General features: G+C 36.2%; 1 pseudogene; it reads right to left on the bottom strand.

Moving 5' to 3' along the window:
- Window positions 1-1,337: 1,337 nt before the first annotated feature.
- LOC141522863 (fascin pseudogene) lies at window positions 1,338-21,356 on the bottom strand (annotated as a pseudogene).
- Between the last annotated feature and the right edge of the window lie 1,054 nt (window positions 21,357-22,410).

The following is a 22,410-nucleotide window of genomic DNA, read 5'->3' on the forward strand; positions in this document are numbered from 1 at the left end:
TCCTGGAGATCCAAGGGGCTGACAACATACAACAGGGAAGGGAAAAACCAAGAAGAGCCAGTTTTGCTCCATCCCCATTCACAAGAATTTCAGATTCCAGTTATAGACACTTAGCACCGACTCAGAGGGGAAGAGGCAACCTCTGTAATAGCAACAAAGGTATAAGGCTTCTAAGGGAGCATTCTGTGTCTTTCTCCCAAACTTAGGGAAAAATCCTCTCTCAGCAAGTTTCTTCCTGACCCTCAAGCAGAAAGGGCCATGAAGGTAATCAGCACCCCCCCAACTTGAGAGCTAGGCAAGGTTTGATGATGAAGCAGGTCAGGGGAGGGTCCCAGTTGAGCCCACCAGAAAAAAGGAAAGGGGCAGCAAAAAAAGAAGTCCCCTGGTGGTAAGCAGGAAGAGGGGATTACAACTACTTTTAGCTTGGAAAGGGGATATAGGAGTTCACATTCCAACTCTAGCTGATGAAGGGAGGCAGCCAAGAGGGGAGAGGAGGCACAGAGAGCAAGCAGGCAGGGAATTGATAGATGGAGAAGCAATGCTTTCTGAGAAGCCCTCCAATAAAGAAGGGTCTCTCCTCAGTGCCTGCATAAACTCTGAAGGTTCAGCATCACCTCTTACAGATGTTCACATTGTTATATTCTAATGAAGACCAATTACAGACAATTCTGATAGTGCCACAGAGAGCTTATATAAATATAAATATATATATATGTATGTCTATATATACATACATATATATATATATATATATATATATATATATATATAAATATATATATATATATATACTGTTTTGGTCATTTCTCTGCATCCAGTAACAGGATATTTTCATGCCATCATTGCAGAAGGGAGAGCTCCTGGGAAAGGGGGGAGGGGGGCTGGGAAAATAAGGGTGGATTGAATACCCAAGAGCATTTCAGCCACTGGGCAGTGGAGTAGCTACAATTGGGACTGGGCATCTAGCAATTAAAACAAAATATGTGCAGTTAGGTTAGAGAGGTTTCCAGCAGATAACATAAAGGGGAAGAAAAAAAAAAAAAGCAACACATTAAAAAAAAAAAGATCGAACCACCACCACTGTGCAAAGTTCGCCAAGCAAGATTTTAGAACTACAAATGGAAATTTTACCTTCTTTTTTGCAATTTCAACCATTATTCCTGGAAAATGAGAGAAGGAAACTAAAACACAAGTCAGCTTGGCTCTTTTCAACCAAAAGGTATTCAGCCCATTACTTCTAAGGCACCTGTAGCAGCTCCAAGGGTTTAGGTACTGAGCCAGCAGAAAATTTAATAAATGGCTAGGCTTCTATCCCCAAGTTTAAAGCTTAGCAACCCCTAAGCTGCGGTGTCTATCCCTTTCCCATCATGCATGAAGCTAATAGTAATACTTTTCTTTGCGGTGGCATATTTCCCATTTGCAGCCTTCAGAGTGATCCACTTGTCACACCATTCTATGTCAGAGTAGCAACTGGCATTCTTGGTTGAAGCAGTAGACTGTATTCCACCATTGGATGTGAGGGTCCAATACTTGCCAGTGTGGGTTCTGAAAGCACACTTCTTAGTGTCCCTATTGATCTCTAGTTGGAAAGTATCCTGATCACTCTCTTCATCCTGATTGGCAGAGAGATCCATTCACTGGTGCGTGGAGGCGTTCCTCTGGTTGCCCACCCGCAGCACCACCTGGGGACAGCTCTGCTCCAGCACGAAGAGCTCGTCCTTGCCCACCTTGGTGCCCTTGCCGGCCTTGAGTGTGCCACTGGGGCCCGACGGTACCAGGTAGCGGCCCTGGCAGTCGCGGAAAGCCACCTTGCCGGAGGGGAACTTGAGTGTGTAGCCCGTGGCGGGCTCGGGCCGCTCCACCAGGCGGCCGTCTTGGCTCAGGAAGCGGTGGTCGGCCGTCTGCACCGGTTAGGTTACAGTGGTTTTATCTGAGCAAAAGCTCTTTAATTTAATGTAATCAAAATCATGTAATTGGTTTTTGTTGATGTTCTCCAACTCTTCCTTAGTCATAAACTGCTTCCCTTTCATTGGATCTGACAGGTAAACTAGTCCTTGATCTTCTAATTGACTTATAGTATTGTTTTTATGTCTAAGTCCTGTACCCATTTGGATCTTATCTTGGTAAAGGGTGTTAGGTATTGGTCTAATCTAAGTTTCTTCCATACTAACTTGCAATTATCCCAGCAGCTTTTATCAAAGAGGGAGTTTTTATCCCAATAACTAAACTCTTTGGGTTTATCAAACAGCAGATTACTATAATCACCTCCTGCTTTTAAACCTAGTCTATTCCACTGGTCCACCACTCTATTTCTTAGCCAATACCAAACAGTTTTGATGACTGATGTTTTATAATATGATTTTAGATCAGGTAGGGCTAAGCCACCTTCTTTTGCACTTTTTTTCATTAAGCTCCTGGAAATTCTTGACTTTTTTATTTCTCCATATGAATTTACTTACAATTTTTTTCTAATTCATTAAAGTAATTTTTTTGGAATTTTGATTGGTAGGGCACTAAATAAGCAGTTTAGTTTTGGTAGAATTGTTATTTTTATTATATTAGCTCTACCTGTTCATGAGCAGTTGACATTTTTCCCAGTTATTTAAATCTGATTTAATTTCTGTGAGAAGGGTTTTATAATTGTTTTCAAAAAGTTTCTGAGTCTGTCTTGGCAAATAGACTACCAAGTATTTTATATTATTTAACATTACTTTGAATGGGATTTCACTTCCTAGCTCTTCCTGCTGTATCTTGCTAGACATATATAGAAAAGTTGAGGATTTATGAGGGTTTATTTTATAACCTGCAACTTTGCTAAAATTGCTAATTGTTTCCAATAGTTTTTTGGATGATTTCTTGGGATTCTCTAGGTAGACCATCATGTCATCTGCAAAGAGTGAGAGTTTTGTCTCTTCCTTCCCAATTCTAATTCCTTCAATTTCTTTTTCTTCTCTAATTGCTGAAGCTAACATTTCTAATACAATATTGAATAGTAGTGGTGATAATGGGCACCCTTATTTCACCCCAGATCTTATTGGGAATGCCTCTAGCCTTTCCCCATTGAATATCATGCTTGTTGATGGTTTCAGATAGATACTGCTAATTATTCTAAGGAACAGTACATTTATTCCTACACTCTTTAGTGTTTTTAGTAGGAATGGATGCTGTATTTTGTCAAAAAGCTTTTTCAGTATCTATTGTTATGATCATTTAATTTCTGATAGGTTTGCTGTTGATATAATTGAGTATAATAACAGTTTTCCTAACATTGAACCAACCCTGCATTCCTGGAATAAATCCTACTTGATCATAATTTATTATCCTAGTGATAACTTGTTCTAATCATTTTGCTATGATTTTATTTAAGATTTTTGCATCTATATTCATCAGGGAGATAGGTCTATAATTTTCTTTCTCTGTTTTAACTCTTCCTGGTTTAGGTAACAGCACCATATTGGTGTCATAGAAAGAGTTAGGCAGACATCCATCTTTCCCTATTTTTGCAAAGAGTTTATATAGAATTGGAACCAATTGTTCCTTAAATGTTTGGTAGAATTTGCTTGTGAATCCATCAAGCCCTGAAGATCTTTTCTTAGGGAGTTCAATGATGGTTTGTTGAATTTCTTTTTCTGAGATAGGGTTGTTTAGGTATTTAATCTCTTCTTCATTTAACCTGGATAATGTATATTTTTGTAAATATTCATCCATTTCACTTAGATTATCAATTTTATTGGCATAGAGTTGGGCAAAATAATTTCAAATTATTAATTTAATTTCCTCCTCATTGGTGGTGAGTTCACCTTTTTCATTTTTGATACTAGCAATTTGGTGTTCTTTATTTTTTTTAAATCAGTTTGACCAGAGGCTTATCAATTTTATTGGTTCTTTTCATAAAACAAACTTTTGGTTTTATTTATTAATTCAATAGTTTTTTTTCTTTTGATTTTATTAATTTCTCCTTTAATTTTTAGAATTTATAATTTGGTATTTAATTGGGGATTTTTGATTTGTTCCTTCTCTAATTCTTTTACTTGCATGTTTAGTTCATTGATTTCCTCTTTCTCCAATTTATTCATGTAAGCATTTAAAGATATAATATATCCCCTTAGAGCCGCTTTGAGTGAATCCCATAGGATTTGGTATGTTGTTTCATTGTTATCATTATCTAGGATAAAATGGTTAATTCTTTCTATAATTTGTTTTCTGGTCCACTCATTCTTTAAAATGAGGTTATTCAGTTTCTAATTAGTTCTGAGTGTATATCTCCTTGGCCCAATATTGCATATGACTTTTATTGCATTGTGATCTGAGAAAGATGTATTCACAATTTCTGCCTTTCTGCAGTTGATCATTATGTTTTTATTTCTTAGTACATGGTCAATTTTTGTATGTTTCCTGTACTATAGAGAAAAAAGTATATTCCTTTCTATCCCCATTCAATTTCCTCCATAAGTCTACAATATCAAGCTTTCCTAACAATCTATTTATCTCCTTAACGTCTTTCTTGTTTATTTCATGATTCGATTTATCTATATCTGAGAGCTGGAGGTTGAGGTCTCCCACTAGGATAGTTTTTGCTGTCTAGGTCTTCCTGTAGTTTTTCAGCTTCTCCTCTATGAATTTGGAAGCTATCCCACTGGGTGCTTATATATTCAGTATTGAAATGACTTTATTGTTTATGGTACCTTTTGGGAGGATAAAGTTTCCTTCCTTATATCTTTTAATGGTATCTATTTTTGCTGCTGCTTTGTCTGAGATAAGGATTGCTACCCCTGCTTTTTTTACTTCAGCTGAAGCAAAATATATTTTGCTCCAACCTTTTACCTTTACTCTAAATGTATCTCTTTGCTCCAAATGAGTTTCTTGTAAGCAGCATATTGTAGGATTCTGGTTTTTAATCCACTCTGCTATTTGCTTATGTTTTAATAGAGAGTTCATCCCATTCACATTCAAAATTATGGTTTCTGATTCTTTATTGCCCTCCATGCTATCTTCCCTCTGTTTGTATTTCCCCCCTTCCCCCCATTTATCCATATTCCCCAGTATTTTTTTCTGAATACCACCTCCTTCAATGTGTTTGCCCTCCTATATCACCCATCCCCTTTCTTTCCCCTTTCCGATATTCCCTTTTCCCTTCCCTTCCTTTTGTTAGTTTCCCTTTTTCCCCAATCCCCTTCCCTTTATCTGTCCCCCCCCCCTTCCCTTTTCCCCTTTTAATACTTGAATGGTTAGATGTTTTATAACTTAAATTAGTATGTGTAGGTTGACTTAAAGCCAAGTCTGATGAGAAGTTTCAGGTGTTTCTCATCTGCTCCCTTCTTCCCCTCTATTACCAGAGTTACTTTGTATCTCTTAGTGTAATGAGCTTTACCCCATTCAATCCCCTCCCGCCTCCCATCTCTTTCCTGTCCCCCTTTTTGAGGAGGTGGTGTTTTTTAGATCATTCTATCTGAGCTATACAAAATTCTGAGTATCTGTCACTTCTAGCCTTCTATCTAATAGAGTTAAAATTCTTGAGAGTTATTAGAGTCTTTCTCTCAAGTGGGGTTAAAGCCAGTTACATCCTATTAGATAGCAGTCTCATGGATAGACCATGAATGTCCATCATTTCTGGCTAGGTATATTCTCTCTGTTAGAGTTACAATTCTCAAGATTTATGAGAATCTTTTCCCCCATGCTGGGATATAGTAGCCAGTTTCAACTTATTGGATAGCAGTTTTTTTTGTTTTTCTCCCCCCCCCTTTTTTTACCTTTGCATGTGTCTCTTGAACCTCATGTTTGATGTCCAAATTTTCTATTTAGGTCTCATCTTTTCATCAGGAATTTTTGGAATTCTTCCATTTTGTTAAATGTCCATCTTTTTCCCTGGAAAAGCAGGCTTAGCTTTGTGGGATAGTGGATTCTTGGCTGCATTCCAAGCTCCCTTGCTCTTTGAAATATCTTGTTCCAGGCCCTTTGATCCCTTAATGTTGATGCATCCTGGTCCTGCATGATCCTTACTCTGGCTCCTTGATATTTAAATTTTTTCTTTCTGGCTGCTTGCAGGATTTTCTCTTTTATATGATAGTACTGGAATTTGGCCACATCATTCCTTGGTGTTTACACTTTAGGATCTTTTTCTGGACGGGATCGATGTATTCTTTCAATAACTACTTTTCCCTCTGGTTCCATCATATCAGGGTAGTTTTCCATCACTAGATCCTGTAATATTTAGTCCAGGCTTTTTTTTTTCTCTTCAACATTTCCAGGAAGTCCAATAATTCTCAGGTTGCCCCTCCTTGATCTATTGTCGAGGTCACTGGTTTTGTTGATAAGTTATTTTACATTTTCTTCTTTTTTTCTATTTTTTTGATTTTGTTTAACTGCCTCTTGCTGTTGCATGGAGTCATTAGTTTCTGCAGACTCCATTCTTTTTTTGGGGAGGAATTTTCTTCAATAACCTTTTTCAACTCCTTTTCCAACTGGTCAATTCTACTTTTGAGAGAGCTTTCCATTTGCCCAGTTGAGGTTTTGAGAGAATCATTTTCTTTTTGCTTTTGCCCGATTGAAGATCTGAGAGAATTATTCGCATTTTGTATTTGTCTAATTGATGATGTAAGAGATTTTTTCTCATTTTGTATCTGTACAATTCATGATCTGAGAGATTTATTCTCCTTTTGTATTTGTCTAATTGTATTTTCTAAGGATTAGTTTTCTTGTTGTAAGGTAAAAATTGTCTCTCCCTAATTTTCCAGTTGATTTTTAAACTCCTTCCTTATTTCTTCAAGGAAGTCTTTCTGTGTTGGTGACCAGATCATATTCTCCTCTGAGGTTCTCAGTCTTTCTGAATTAGGGTCTTTCCCTTCCAAGAATTATTCTATGGATACACCTTTCTGCTGACCCTTCTTCATTTTGCTAAGACCTTGAGTTGGGGAGGGGCTGGTTTACAGGGGCTTGGGATCAATAGAAGCTTTACTCACTGAGTGCAATTTCTCTGGATGGCCAGTAGGAGGTGCTGATTGCTTTCTCTGGAGTGTCTGTGACCTTGATTGAGTCCTTGTCCCTTAGGTTGAAAGGAAGAGTTGGAGCTAATGAATCCTTTTGCCTTCAATGAATGGTGGGCTTTGGCCTGGCTTGAGGTGTTTCCTCTCCCTATTGTCAGCTGGGCTGGTTCTTCTGCTCACACACCTGTGCCCGAGGCAGAAGTAGTCTGCAATCATTTGTTCCTGGAAGAGGCCTCAGCCATAATGGAGGCTTGGACTCAGAGTTCCTCAGACCAGAGGAGCCCAGGGATGGTGTGTCTGCAGCTCTCCTGCACCTGAACTCTCCCCCCAGCCCTGTCGGCAAGCTCCAGAGGGACAACACCAACACTAGTGCCTCTGCTCCCTAGTTGACTCAAGCCCCTGCAGTCTAGTCCCACTGCTGATCCAACAAGTCTGGCTCTTGGACTCGCAGACTCCCAGGCTCCAATTCAGCCTCTAATCTTGCTGATCCGGGGCTGATCCGTGGCTGATCCGCCCAGACTCACCCACCTGAAATCGTCTAGTGCTGCTGAGGGAGACAAATTCTGAGGTAAATGTTCTTTCTCCTGGCTTTTCTTTCTGTGTTTTGTGGGTTGGATTTCTGTTAAGAAGTTTATTTCATGTGATAGATGGGGAAAGATGTGGAGACTTTAGAACTGTTCCTGTCTTCTCTCCACCATCTTGGCCAGAAGTCCATGAAGATTCTTTCAGTTCTTATTGCACCTCAAAAAGTTCATAATCAAGAGAAACTAAACATTAACAATAAAAAAGTTTTTTTTTTTTGCCAAGGCACCATCCCAGATACCTGAAATTCTGTAATTGTAGAACCCTATAAATAAAATGAATCTGAGAAGAGCTTTAGTCAGAACACAAGCCTTCCTGACTGTCAGAGAATTCATCATTGAGAAAACATCACAAATGTAATAAATGTGGGAAAGTTTGCAACTAACATTCATTTCTTCTTTATTGTCATAGAATTAGGAGAGAGCCTAATGAATGCCGACAAGCTCTAGACCAGCATGCCTTCCTTTCCTTTTCTTCAGAATATTTGTAATGGACAGAAGTCTTATTAATGTGTTACATGTTGAGAAGTCATCTTTGGTGGCTTTCTATTGCCTCTAAGATAAAATGCAAAACTCTCATTTTGCTCTTTGAAAACTTTCAATGTTTGGTACCAACCTATATTTCCAGACTTACTTAATTGAACATTATTTCTTTCAGCACTCTACATTACAGACTACTTATTTTTAGAAAAGTACTTGTTTTACTGAACTCTTTTTTTTTAAAATAGAGGTGAGAGATATTTGACTATTAAGAAAATTATTGTTGATAACCCATATTTTGGTGAGATCTAGAGCTGCCCCCTTTTTCTAAAGTCCAGATTTTAAAAGTTCAGTGTCAGTAAGGATATGACTTGAATGAAGTTGCCAAGGAACTCAGAAGTCCACATTAGACCAATGAAATTAACAGCCATGATTAAAAACAAAAATGTTTAGTGTTGGCATACAGGGTATACTGTTACATTATCTGAGGGACTGTGAACCAGTACAATCTTTGGACAGAAATATGGCAATATGTTATCACTTGACCTAATAGGAGTATAATTTAAGGGTATTATTAAATGAGAAAACAGTATCTGTAGAAAATTATTCACAGTAGCTTTAATTGCAATTGCAAAATAAAACAAAAAAAATCCAAACCAACCAACAAATAAACCCTAAACCATGGAATAAACTGTAGAACTCAAAGTTTGAGAACAAGTATATTAACTGTGGTATATAAATAAAGAATATTAGTGTTTCATAAATATTATAAAGTATGAAAGTATAAAGTGATGCAGGATTAAGACAATAGAATTAGAACTGTATATTGATTATCAGCACAAAAATAACTGTAGAAAAAATTTTAAAAGTACAGAAAGAAAAAACAGCAGTGCTTCTTCTAGTTATTTCATTGAGGTCAACACTAGCATTGTAAAATAAACTGTACATGATTTGATTTCACATAGGTATTCTGGGTTTAGGTCCATTGGGCTCTCTGGATGATTGTTAAATTTGGGGGGTGAATATTACATCTTGGAAATCAACAAATGCCACAAATCAGGGCTTTACATTTTTTTTTGTTGATTTGCCAGGATTTAAGATGGAGAAAATGTTAATAACATAGATTAAACAAAGTATTTTCCTAATCCTTTATTTTTTTCTAGAAATCCAGTTGTTAAACATTTATCAACACAATTCTGCTTTTTTGTCTTTTCATTTAAGCTCTTTTTTTAACTTTGGTGAACTTGTGTTTTTTTATTGATGGTATATAAAACTTTTGAGTACAATATCAACAAAACTATGAAGCAAATGAAAACATGTTCAGATATGCCTAATTCTATAGCATTCTAAGGGGAATAGTTAAAGTTAGGAATAAAATTAGGAGAGTGAAATGTCTTGGAAGCTGAAAGATTCAAAAGTTACAAAGATGTCAAGAACAAAGAGTACTCAAATACTGTTTTTGGTGATTAGAAGTTTGTTGGCAAATGGAAAGAGTAGATTTTAATTCTTTCATTCATTTATTTATTTATTCATTCATCCATTCATTCATTCATTCATTTATTTATCTATCTGTCTATCTTATTTATTTATTTGTTTATTTGTTTATTTATTTATTTATTTATTTGGTTGTTGCAAGGCAAATGGGATTAAGTGGCTTGCCCAAGTCCACACAGCTAGGTAATTGTTAACTTCATCTGAGACCGGATTTGAACCCAGGTACTCCTGACTTCAAGACTGGTGCTTTATCCACTGTGCCACCTAGCCACCCCTAATTATTTTATTTTTACGTTTTAGAATTAATGAAGGGCAAATAGGGTTTTATTGTAGAGATTAAATCTAGGAAGCTATGCTTTCCTTCCTTACTTGTCTCTAACTTCCCATACCACCCTCCATAATTGACTGTCCCCTTTACTAGCTTCTCAACCAAATGTACACATCCTAGTGAAATAATTTTTTTTATGGCTACCTGAACATGTTTAAAGGTCAAATGGATGAAGCTAGCAGGTGAGGGACATCAAAAATGCTAAAGAATAGGTTAGGAAATGATTCCTAGAATAAGAATCAGAAAGGGCTAGGATCAAAGTCACAGTACAGTAGCAAGTGTTAAATTTGGAGAGTAAAGGAGAGGGTCTACCTCTCTCTCTCAGAGATTGCTGAGAAGAAAGAAATAGTGGACAATGGTAACAGAAAAGTTTTTTTTTTTTGCAAGGCAATGGGTTAAGTGGCTTATCCAAGGCCGCACAGCTAGGTAATTATTATTAAGTGTCTGAGGCTGGATTTGAACTCAGGTACTCTGGACTCCATGACCAGTGCTCTATCCACTGTGCCACCTAGCTGCCCTGACAGAAAGGGTTTTGAAAAACTTAAATATATGTATATATACATATATGAGTGCAAAGTTTTCTGCTTTTCATTCTTTGAATCCATCTATTTTAATGAATCTTTGATTGAATTAAATAAAGCAATGACTTTGGGGGAAGGACAAACATCACTGGGATTACAACTTTGCAAACTATCAATATAAGGAAATATAAAACAAATTCCACAGTGTAAAGTCTTTTGTCTTTAGATTAACAGATTTATAAGCATTCTGGTTGCAGATTGTCGAAATCAGACTCTAAAACCCAGGGATATGCAAAGAGAAAATAACAAAGGTTACACAGTAATTTAGAATAGTAATTTGCTTTTATGTGACATTTTCATTCCAAATTATTTCAATGGATTTGTGTTTGTACAATGCTGATTTTGTGTACATTTTTAAGGTCTATATTAGCTGTCCTCACATTTCAGTGGATTGCATTGTCAGAAAAAGTATTGTAAGATAAAATAATAGAAATGGAAACTGATTTTCTCATTGAAAAGAGGCTACCTCCCAGAAGAAAGTTTACACATCTATTCAGCTTTTCAAAGAAATGAGCAGAAACATTGTATTCAGTCAATTGTAAATGACTAAATTTGAGAGGCATCAAGGAGTAGATTGCTAAGAAGAGCTGGGTTCAAGTACTGACTAATATGTTAAAACCATGTGACTGTGTGCAAATCAGTCAACTTCTCAGTGTCCCACACAATTCTGAATGACTGTGAGTTGCAGATGAATTGCTTAGCTTGAAGGAGTTTCTCATGTTACTGAAATTCCTAGTCTGGACCAAGCCTTTCTTTCTATCTCCTATTCAATTTGGTGTAGTGTATAGTCCTCATTCTATATACAGTTAGAATGTGGTTCCTATCAGGTTTTATTCTAGGACCCTGACCTCTAATGAGGAAGGTGAAAGGAACAAATATTTATTAAATGCCTACTATGGGCCAGACACTATCCTTATGGACTTTACAAATATTATCTCTTTTGATCCCAGTTATCCTGATGAATCAATAGCCTTCTTGATCATTGACTTATTAAACCTCTAACCCTGGCACCTTATTTGCTGTTCTATTTATAACTTATTGCTCACATCTAGGTTTTCTCTCAAAAGACTGGGGTTGGGAGGAATAAAGTCAATGAATAGCATTTAGTCTTGAACAAAAAAAGGAATGATAAACATAGAACAATTCCAATGGCATAGAAAATAAGTAAAATCTAGTTAACTTCATTAGATTATTGCAAAAAACTGGGAAACTGATTTAAACTTCATCAGAACATACTTTTCACAACAGCTAATTTTGCATTTGACCTTGGCTTGAACAGTGGTTCAAATAATTTCTGTTTCCTTTCTGTTGGCAATACAGCCAGTCTGGGGACACTTCTGCCATGGTCCATTTTAGGGGTCAATGTATGAAAAGGTAAAAGTTGCAAAGAGGAGGAGTGATAATTAATGGAACAGGTACTAGAAGATTCGAATCCTCTCCAAAATAGACACTTTCTGTACTAACCAGTCTGTTCTACTTGTTGAAATTCTGGACCTCTCAAATGCAGGAGACTGTCTATATACAAGTGCTTTTTTTGTTTTGTTTGTTTGTACTCAGGGAAAGAAGTGAAAAAGGGGAAGAGGTAGTCAGGATTCAAAGTATAAGCTCATTTAGTTAAATTCATGCATGTTTAGGGAAAATTGATGGACTATGAGATAAAAGAACAGGTCATTTCCTTCCCCATCCTCCTCCCATCTTTTTTCATAGAGAATGTAGCAGATGTTCATAGTTTGGTGCTTGTTAACTTTTTTTAAAAAAATAATATTTTACCCCCCCAGTTACATATTATGAAAAATTTTACATTCATAATCGCAAGATTTTGAGTTGCAAATTTTTCTGTCTCTTCTTCTCCTCTCCTCTTCTGAAAATGGCAAGCAATTTGATATAGTTTAAACATATGCTATCATGTATAATATATTTCCTTTTTATTTTCTGACGTAGAAGAAAAATAAATCAAAAGGAAAAATAACCATGAGCAAGAAAACATAATTGAAAATATATGCTTTGACCTGAATTCAGAGTTCATCATTCTTTACCTGAATATAGATAGCATTTTCCTTTCTGAGTCCCTTGTATTTGTCTTGGATAATTCATTGTGTTGCTGAGAAGAGATGGCTCTTTCACACCATCATCATCCAGTGTTGCTGTCACTATGTACATTGATTTACTGGTTCTGCCTTTTTCTGTTTTCATCAGTTCATAAAAGTCTGAAATCTTCTTATTCATCTTTTCTTATTGTGCAACAGTATTACATCACATTTATATACCACAGCTTATTCAGCCATTCCCCAATTGATGGACTTCTCTTCAATTTCCAACATTTTACCACTTTAAAAATAAATTCACTACATCTGCAAAAAGGTTTATAGTGGTAAAAAGTTGGAAATTGAAGATTATATATATATATATATATATATATATATATATATATATAGTTATTTAGTTAGTTAGTTAGTTAGTTTCTTTGGTAATCTTCCAATGGATTTTATTTTATGTATATAAAAATGTTATTCTGTGGGTCCCATAGATTTCATTAGACTTCCAAAAGGTTAGATGACACGGAAAAGATCATGAACTCCTGGTACAGAGTGCTCTAATTCCCAAATTGTAAAGTTATAGCAAAAAGAACCAAGCCAGAATTTTTCTCTTCTGTTATCTGATGCAACATTCTACCCCTACTCCCTGACCCATACCACTGTTACAGGATGTGAGGACAACCACATATTCTTCAAAATTTATCAAGTTATAACAAAAACACTAGGTAACAGCATAGCCCTAAAGGTTCCATATGATCATGAAGAAGTTAAAAAGGCAACTCTGGATGATCCTTGTATTATGCATATTTAGCAAAGTTTGCCAAAGTGTATCCTAAATCAAATAAATGCATTGTATTTAGGATAATTTGTTTTCATGATGGGCTATACAAAGATCTCAGCTTACCTCCCCATTAATTCTTTCCTTATTTTTGCACAAAATCACAAAAGACTGGAGGGTATCTTCCAAAGGCTTATTGAAGGAAGATTTTTTTGGGGGGTTCACTGTTTTATTTTTATATTTTGTTCATTCTTTCCTTTTAAAAAAACTTTTAATTCCCCTTCCCCCCAGCAACAAAAACAAATTTCAACATTTACTCTCAAAACCTTGTGTTCTGAATTCTCTCCCTTCATTTCTTCTTCCCTTCATTGAGAAAGAAAGTTATTTGGTGTAGGTTAAAAGTGTGTAGTCATGACTTCTGGCCAACATGGCAGAGAGAATATAGGCACTGTGCTAACGTCTCCTGGTTTCCCCTCAGAATTAATATGAATTAAGCCTCTTAACAGAATTCAAATCCACAAAATCCAGAAGGAGCAAAGAAGAACATCTACCAACAAGGTCTGTCTCAGGGGAATGCAGAGAAGTCTTGGAAGCTTCAGTTTTGTGAGCAGGCAAGAGAGCAGCACAGTGGGCAGGGGAGCTAGACATCAATCTAGCCAGCTCCACCAGCCTGGAAGACCAGGGCCCCAAGCCTTGTATTTTCAGTAGAGTCCCCTTGTGTCCAATTGAGTCCCTCCCCCCATCTCTTTTAGACAAAGGGACTCTTCCTACAACAAACACTATAACAACCTCGACACCCCACCAGGCTCAGGTGTGGGTAGCAGATCTCTCTCAGTACTGAGATTAACTAAATATCCCAAGGGCCCAGCCCACAATGGTCAAGGATAATTCAGACCCTGCTGTTCCCTTCACCCCACACCCCAGGATTAGGTAATGAACCACAAATCAAGCTTACAGACATTCCAGAGAAAGCCTCTAGCACCCCCTACTGACTGGCCCAGTTAGAGTTACTAAATCCAGTGGGGAAAGCCTATAGGGCTTTCAAAACCAAAGATCTGAGAAACAGCCCCTCCCCCAACAGAAGATCTTAAGAAAATGAAGAAAGGCCATAGGAAAGGGGGTCCAATGAAAGCTACTTTGAAGACAAAGACCTTAACTCAGAGAGAGCTAGAACTTCTTAGGAGAATATTACTTGGTCTCCAGCCCAGAAATACTTCTTAGAAGAGATCAGGAAGGAGTTTAAAAATCAATTGGAAACACTGGGAAAAGAAACTCAATAGAAAATTAATACATTGCAACATGAAAACAAATTACTAGAAAATACAATTGGACAAATGCAAAAAGAAAATAGTCTCTCAATTCCTCAACTGAGCAAATGCAAAAAAGGAAATAATTCTCTCAAAGCCTCAATTGGGCAAATGGAAAGCTCCTTCAAAAATAGAATTGACCAATTGGAAAAGGAGTTGAAAAAGGTAAATGAAGAAAATTCTTCTCAAAAAAGGAATGGAATTTGTGGAAACTAATGATTTTATGAGACAACAAGAGTCTTTTAAACAAAACCTAAAAATTAAAAAAAATAGAAGAAAATGTAAAATACCTCATCCTGCAAAACAACTGTCCTTGAGAATAGATCCAGAAGAGACAACTTAAGAATCATTGGGCTTCCAGAAAACATTGAAGAGAAAAAAAAGTCTGGACTCAATATTACAGGATTTAGAGATGGAAAATTTCCCTGACATCATGGAACCAGAGGGAAAAATAGTTACTGAAAGGATACATTGACCCCCTCCTGAAAGGGAACCCCAAATGAAAACACCAAGGAATATTATGGTCAAATTCCAGAACTATCAGATAAAAGAGAAAATCCTGAATGCGGCCAGAAAGAAAAAAATTAGATACCAATGAGCCACGATAAAATTACACAGGACCTGGCTGAGTCAACATTAAGAAATTGAAGGGACAGGAATGTGATATTCTGAAGAGCAAGGGACCTTGGAATGCAGCCAAAAATCCACTCCTTGGCAAAACTGAGCCTTCTCTTTTAGGGAAAAAGATGAACATTTAATGAAATAGGAGACTTCCAACTTTTCCTGATGAAAAGGCCAGAGCTAAATAGAAAATTATTTACCTCCTTAACTTCTTTCTTGTTTATTTTATGGCTAGTCGGTAGTGGAGACTCAAGAGATACATGAAAAGGTTAAGAAAAGGGAAAAAGAAAAAAAATTGCTATCGAATAAGATGAAACTAGCTATATACCCACCTAGGAGAAGGATTCTCACAACTCTTGAGAATTGTAACTCTACTAGAGAGAATATACCTAGCCAGAAGTGATGGACAATCATGACTTATCCATCAAACTGATAGAATCATTTAAAAATAATATCTCCTTAAAAAGGGAAGGGACAGTAAAAACACAGGAGGATGGAAGAGATTGAATGGGGTAAATCACATTACATAAAAAGGTACAAAGGACCTATTGCAATAGAGGGAAAGGAAGGAGGAGTGAGAACTGCCTGAATCTTACTTTCATTAGACTTGGATTAAAGTTACCTTATACACACACACACACACACACACACACACATACACACATACACACACACTCAGTTAAGAAACTTATCTTACCTTTCAAGTATTAAAAGGGGAAAGGGAGAGGGGGGAGGGAAAAAAGAAGAAGTAACAGAAGAAAGAGAAGGAAGAAGGGGCAAAGAGAAAGGGGAAAGAAAGGGGGGTTGAGTATAAGGGGACAAACACATTGAAGGTGGTGGTATTCAGAAACAAAATACTAGATAATATGGATAAAATGAAAAAAGGGGAAAATAAAAACAGAGGGAAGATAGTATGGAGGGCAATAAAGTTAGTAATTATAATTTTGAATGTGAATAGGTTGAACTTTCCCATAAAATGTAAGCAAATAGCAGAGTGGATTAAAAATCAAAATCCTACAATATACTGCTTACAAGAAACTCATTTGAAGCAGAGAGAGACACATATAGAGTAAAGGTAAAAGGTTGGAGCTAAATATATTTTGCTTCAGAGAAGTGAAAAAAAGCAAGGGTAGCAATCCTTATCTCAAAGCAGCTGCAAAAAAAAAAAGATCTCATTAAAAGAGATAAGTAAGAAAATTATATACTCCTAAAAGGTACCCTAGTCAATGAAGCAATTTCAATAATAAATATGTATGCACCAAGTGGCATAGCATCCAAATTCTTAGAAGAGAAGTTGAGTGAGTTACAGGAAGACATAGACAGCAAAACTCTACTGGTGGGAGACCTCAACCTCCCATTCTCAGATTTAGATAAATATAACCATAAAATAAGCAAGAAGGAAGTTAAGGTGATAAGTAGAATGTTATAAAATATAGACATAGATCTTTGGAGGAAATTGAGTGGGGATAAAAAGGAATAAACTTTTTTTCCCCCTGCAGTACATGGAAGTTACACAAAAATTGATCATGTACTAGGGCATAAAAACATTATTATCAAATATACAAAGACAGAAATGGCCAGTCCTTCTCAGATCATAATGCAATAAAAGTCACATACAATAATGGACCATGGAGAGATAGACCTAAAACTAATTGGAAACTAAATAACCTCAATTTAAAGAATGAGTGGATCAAACAACAAATTATAGAAAGAATTAATCATTTCATCCTAGATAATGACAATAATGGAACAGCATACAAAAAAAATAATGGAAAACAGCCAAGGCAGTTCTCAGAAGAGATATTATATCTTTAAATGCATGCATAAATAAATAAGAGAAAGAGGAAATCAATGAACTAAACATGCAACTAAAATTAGAGAAAGAACAAATTAAAAATCCCCAACTAAAATATCAAATTAGAAATTCTAATAATCAAAGGAGAAATTAAGAAAACTGAAAGCAAGAAAACTATAGAATTAATAAATGAAACCAAGAGTTGGTTTTATGAAAAAATCAATAAAACTGATAAACCTTTGGTTAATTTGATTTAAAAAAAGAAAGAAGAAAATAAATTGCTAAGTATCATAAATAAAAAAGATGAACTCACCACCAAAGAGGAAGAAATTAAAGTAATAATTCACAATTATTTTTCTCCACTGTATACTAATAAATGTGATTATCTAAGTGAAATGAATGAATATTTACAAAAATATAAATTGCCCATGTTAAATGAAGAGGAAATTAAATACCTAAACAGCCCAATCACAGAAAAAGAAATTCAACAATCCATCATTGAACTCCCTAAGAAAAAATCTCCAGGGCCAGTTGGATTCACAAGTGAATTCTATCAAACATTTAAGGAACAATTGATTCCAATTCTATATAAACTCTTTGGAAAAATAGGTGAAGATAGAACTCTGCCTAACTCTTTCTTTGACACCAATATGGTACTGATACATAAATCAGGAAGTTTCAAAACAGAGAAAGAAAATTATAGACCTGCCTCCCTAATGAATATAGATGCAAAAAATCTTAAATAAAATCTTAGCAAAGCCATTACAGCAAGTTATCACTAGGATAATACACTATGACCAAGCAGGATTTTTCCCAGTAATGCTGGGTTGGTTCAGTATTAGGAAAACTGTTAATATAATTAACTAAATCAATACCAAACCTATCAGAAATTATATGATCATCTCTGTAGATGCTTAAAAAACCTTTGACAAAATTCAGCACCCATTCCTAATAAAACCTAAACACTAGGGGGTGGCTAGGTGGCTCAGTGGATAAAGCACCAGCCCTGGAGTCAGGAGTACCTGGGTTCAAATCCGGTTTCATACACTTAATAAATGTCTAGCTGTGTGGCCTTGGGCAAGCCACTTAACCCCATTTGCCTTGCAAAAACCTAAAAAAAAAAACCTAAACACTAGAGAGCACACAAATAAATATATTGTTTTTTAGAATGTTTAGCAGTATCTATCTGAAACCACCAACAAGCATTAAATGCAGTGGGGATGAGCTAGAGGCATTTCCAATATCAGGTATGAAACAAGGATGTCCATTATCTCTACTACTATTCAATATTGTGTTAGAAATGTTAGCTTCAGCAATAAAAGAAGAAAAAGAAATTGAAGAAATTGGAATTGGGAAGAAGCAAAACTCTCACTCTTTGCAGATGACATGGTGGTATACCTAGAGAATCCTAAAAAATCATTTAAAAATTACTAGAAACAATTAGCAACTTTGGCAAAGTCACAGGATATAAAATAAACCCTCATAAATCCTCAGCTTATCTACACCTTACTGGCAAGATACAACAGAAAGAGCTAGAAAGAGAAATCTCATTCAAAGTAACTTCAGACAGTATAAAATACTTGGGAGTCTACCTACCCAGGTAGACTCAGAAACTCCATAAAAACAACTACAAAACACTTCTCACACAAATAAAACCTGATTTAAATAACTGGACAAAATATCAACTGCTCATGGATAGGCTGGGCTAACATAATAAAAGTGACAATTCTGCCTAAATCAAACTACTTTTTTAGTGCCCTACCAATGAAAATTCCAAAGAATTAATGAGCCAGGAAAAAATTATTAATAAATTCATAAGGAGAAATTAAAAAGTCAAGAATTTCCATGGATTCAATGAATAAAAGTATAAAAGAAGGAAGTTTAGCTTTACCAGATCTAAAATTATATTTTAGAGTGTAAGTCCTCAAAACTGTCTGGTATTGGCTAAGAAATAGAGTGGTGGGGGCAGCTAGATGGTGCAGTGGATAGAACACCGGCCCCAGAGTCAGGAGTACCTGAGTTCAAATCTGGCCTCACACACTTAATAATTACCTAGCTGTGTGGCCTTGGGCAAGCTCCTTAACCCCATTTCCCTTGCAAAAACCAAAAAAGAAAAGAAAAGAAAAGAAAAGAAAAGAAAAGAAAAGAAAAGAAAAGAAAAGAAAAGAAAAGAAAAGAAAAGAAAAGAAAAGAAAAGAAAAGAAAAGAAAAGAAATAGAGTCGTGGATCAGTGGAACAGACTAGGTGCAAAAGAGATAAGAGGAAATGATTACATTAATTTCCTGTTTGATAAACCCAAAGAGTCCAGTTTCTAGAATAAACACTGTCTCTTTGATAAAAAACTGTTGGGAAAATTAGAAGTTAGTATGGAAGAAACTTGAGTTAGACCAACATCTGACACCCTATACCAAGATAAGATCAAAATTTGTACAGGATCTAGACATAAAGACAATGTTATAAGCCAACTACGAGATCATGTAATAGATAATTCTGATTACATTAAATTAAAAAGCTTTTGCACAGACAAAAACCACTGTAATCAAGATCAAAAGAAATGTAGCAAATTGGAAAACAATTTTTACAACTAGTATTTCTGACAAATGACTCATTTCTAAAATATATAGAGAACTGTCAAATTTGTTTAGAAAAAACATCCCCCAATTGACAAATAGTCAAAGGATAAGAGGTAATTTACAGATGAGGAAATCAAAGCAATCCATAGTCATATGAAAAATTGCTCTAAATCACTAATTATTAGTGAAATGCAAAGTAAAGCATCTCAGAGGTACCATGTCCCACCTCTCAGATGGTCAATATGACCAGAAAGGACAATGATCAATGTGTGAAAGGATATGGAAAATATGGGACATTAAGGCATTGTTGGTAGAGCTGTGAACTCATCCAACCTTTCTGGAGACCAATTTGGAATTATTCCCAAAGGGCGATAAAAATATACATACCCTTTGATCAAGCAATACCACTACTGGATCTATATCCTGAAGAGATCTCAAAAAAGAGTTAAAACATCACTTGTACAAAAATATTCATAGCAGCTCTGTTTTTGCTGGCAAAAAATTGGAAATTGAGGAAATGTCCATCAATTGGGGAAATGGATGAGCAAATTGTGGTATATGTATGATATGGAAGTAATTCTTTTAGAAATAAGGAGGGATGGGAATTCAGAGAAGCCTGGAAGGATTTGCATGAACTGATGTTGAGTGGGATTCACAGAACCAGAAGAACATTGTACACCATAACAGCAACATAGGGTTAATGATCAGTCTTAATGGACTTGCTCATTTCATCAGTGCAACAATCAGGGACAATTTTGGGGTATCTGTGATGGGGAATACCATCTGTATTCAGTGAAAGAATTATGGAGTTTGAACAAAGACCAAAGTCTATTACCTTTAATTTAAAAAGTTATCTTATTATGTAATATTGCTATCTCCTATATTTTATTTTATCTTTAAGGATATGATTTCTTTCTCAACACATTCAATTTTGATCATTGTAAAGCATGGAAACAATGTGAAGACTATCAGACTGTCTTATGTGGAGAGTGGGGGGAGGGAAGCAAGAGTAGGGGGGGAAATATTGTAAAATTCAAAAATAAATAAATAAATAAGGTAAAAAGGGAAAAACCTGTGTAGTCCTTAAAAACATTACTGTAATAGTCATCTTGAAAAAATAAACATAATTTTCTCCCACAAAAAGTAAAACCTCAGGGAAAAATAAAATAAAATAAAGCATGCTTCAGTCTTTATTCAGAAACCATCAACTTTGTCTTTGAGATTGATAACATTATTTATCACAAGTCCTTCAGAGTTTTCTTGGGTCACAGCATTGCTCAGAAAAGGTAGGTCATTCAATTTATTATCCTGTAATATTACTGTTACTTTGTATAAGGTGCACTTCCTAACGCATTTGCTCATCTAAGATTTTTACTGAGAGCATCTGGTTCATCATTTCTCATAACAGAACAGTATTTCACCTTAATCACACCCACAATTTGTTAGCTGTTCCCCAGTCCCTGGGCATTTCCTCAATCTCTAGGACCCTGCTATTAGAAAAGGGCTGCTATAAATATTCCTTACACATATAGATTCTTTTCTTCCCATATTTTATCTCTTCTGGAATATAGTGTTAGCAGTAACATTACTAGGCCAAAGAGTAGGCATGGTTTTTTTAGTCCTTTGCACATAGTTACAAATTGCTCTATAGAATTGTTGAATCATTTCACAACTCTTTCAAAGGTACATCAATATCTTAATTTCCCTACATACTTTCCAACATTTTTCATTTTCTCCCTCTTTCCTATTAGCCAATCAAGTAGGGTAAGATAGTACCTCAGAATTGTTCTAACCTGCATTTCAGGTATTAATAGTCAGGATATTTTAAAACAATTCTTAAGTATATTGCATTGAAAACCTCATCAGAAAGCTGTTCATATTTCTTGATCATTTAGCAATTGGGGAATGCTGGGTTTTTTGAGAAATGAGGTCTTCTTCAAAGAAACTTGCTTCAATAATTTTTCCCATAGCTGCTATTGCTAGCTGTATTTCCCTCCATCCTATTTCTCCTACTTCATTTATACTACTCTTTCTCTCCTTTCATCCTGTCCCTCCTCAAAAGTGTTTTGCATCTGACTGTCCTCTTGCATGATCTTCCCTCCTTTACACCTCGCTCCCTCCCCCCTCTCTCTTCCCCTTTCTCTCCTATTTTCTTCTAGAAATTCACTTACCAGAAAGCCTTCTGGCCAAGATGGTGGAGAGAAGACAGGCACAGTTCTAAAGTCTTGTGATCTTTCCCCATCTATCATATGAAACAAACATCTTAACAGAAATCTGACTCACAAAACCAAGAAAGAAAAGCCAGGAGAAAGAACATCTATCTCAAAATTTGTCTCCCTCAGCAGAACTGGACGAATTTGGGTGGGTGAGTCTCGGTGGATCAGCCGCCGATCAGCCCTGAATCAGCGAGATTAGAGGCTGAATTGGAGCCTGGGAGTCTGAGAGCCCAAGAGCCAGACCTGTTGGATCAGCAGTGGGACTAGACTGCAGGGGCTTGAGTCAACTAGGGAGCAGAGGCACTAGTGTTGGTGTTGTCCCTCTGGAGCTTGCCGACAGGGCTGGGGGGAGAGTTCAGGTGCAGGAGAGCTGCAGACACACCATCCCTGGGCTCCTCTGGTCTGAGGAACTCTGAGTCCAAGCCTCCATTATGGCTGAGGCCTCTTCCAGGAACAAATGATTGCAGACTACTTCTGCCTCAGGCACAGGTATGTGAGCAGAAGAACCAGCCCAGCTGACAATAGGGAGAAGAAACACCTCAAGCTAGGCCAAAGCCCACCATTCATTGAAGGCAAAAGGATTCATTAGCTCCAGCTCTTCCTTTCAACCTAAGGGAGAAGGACTCAATCAAGGTCA

This window comes from Macrotis lagotis, chromosome 4 (genome assembly GCF_037893015.1).
Source record: "Macrotis lagotis isolate mMagLag1 chromosome 4, bilby.v1.9.chrom.fasta, whole genome shotgun sequence".
NCBI classification, from domain to species: Eukaryota; Metazoa; Chordata; class Mammalia; order Peramelemorphia; family Peramelidae; genus Macrotis; species Macrotis lagotis.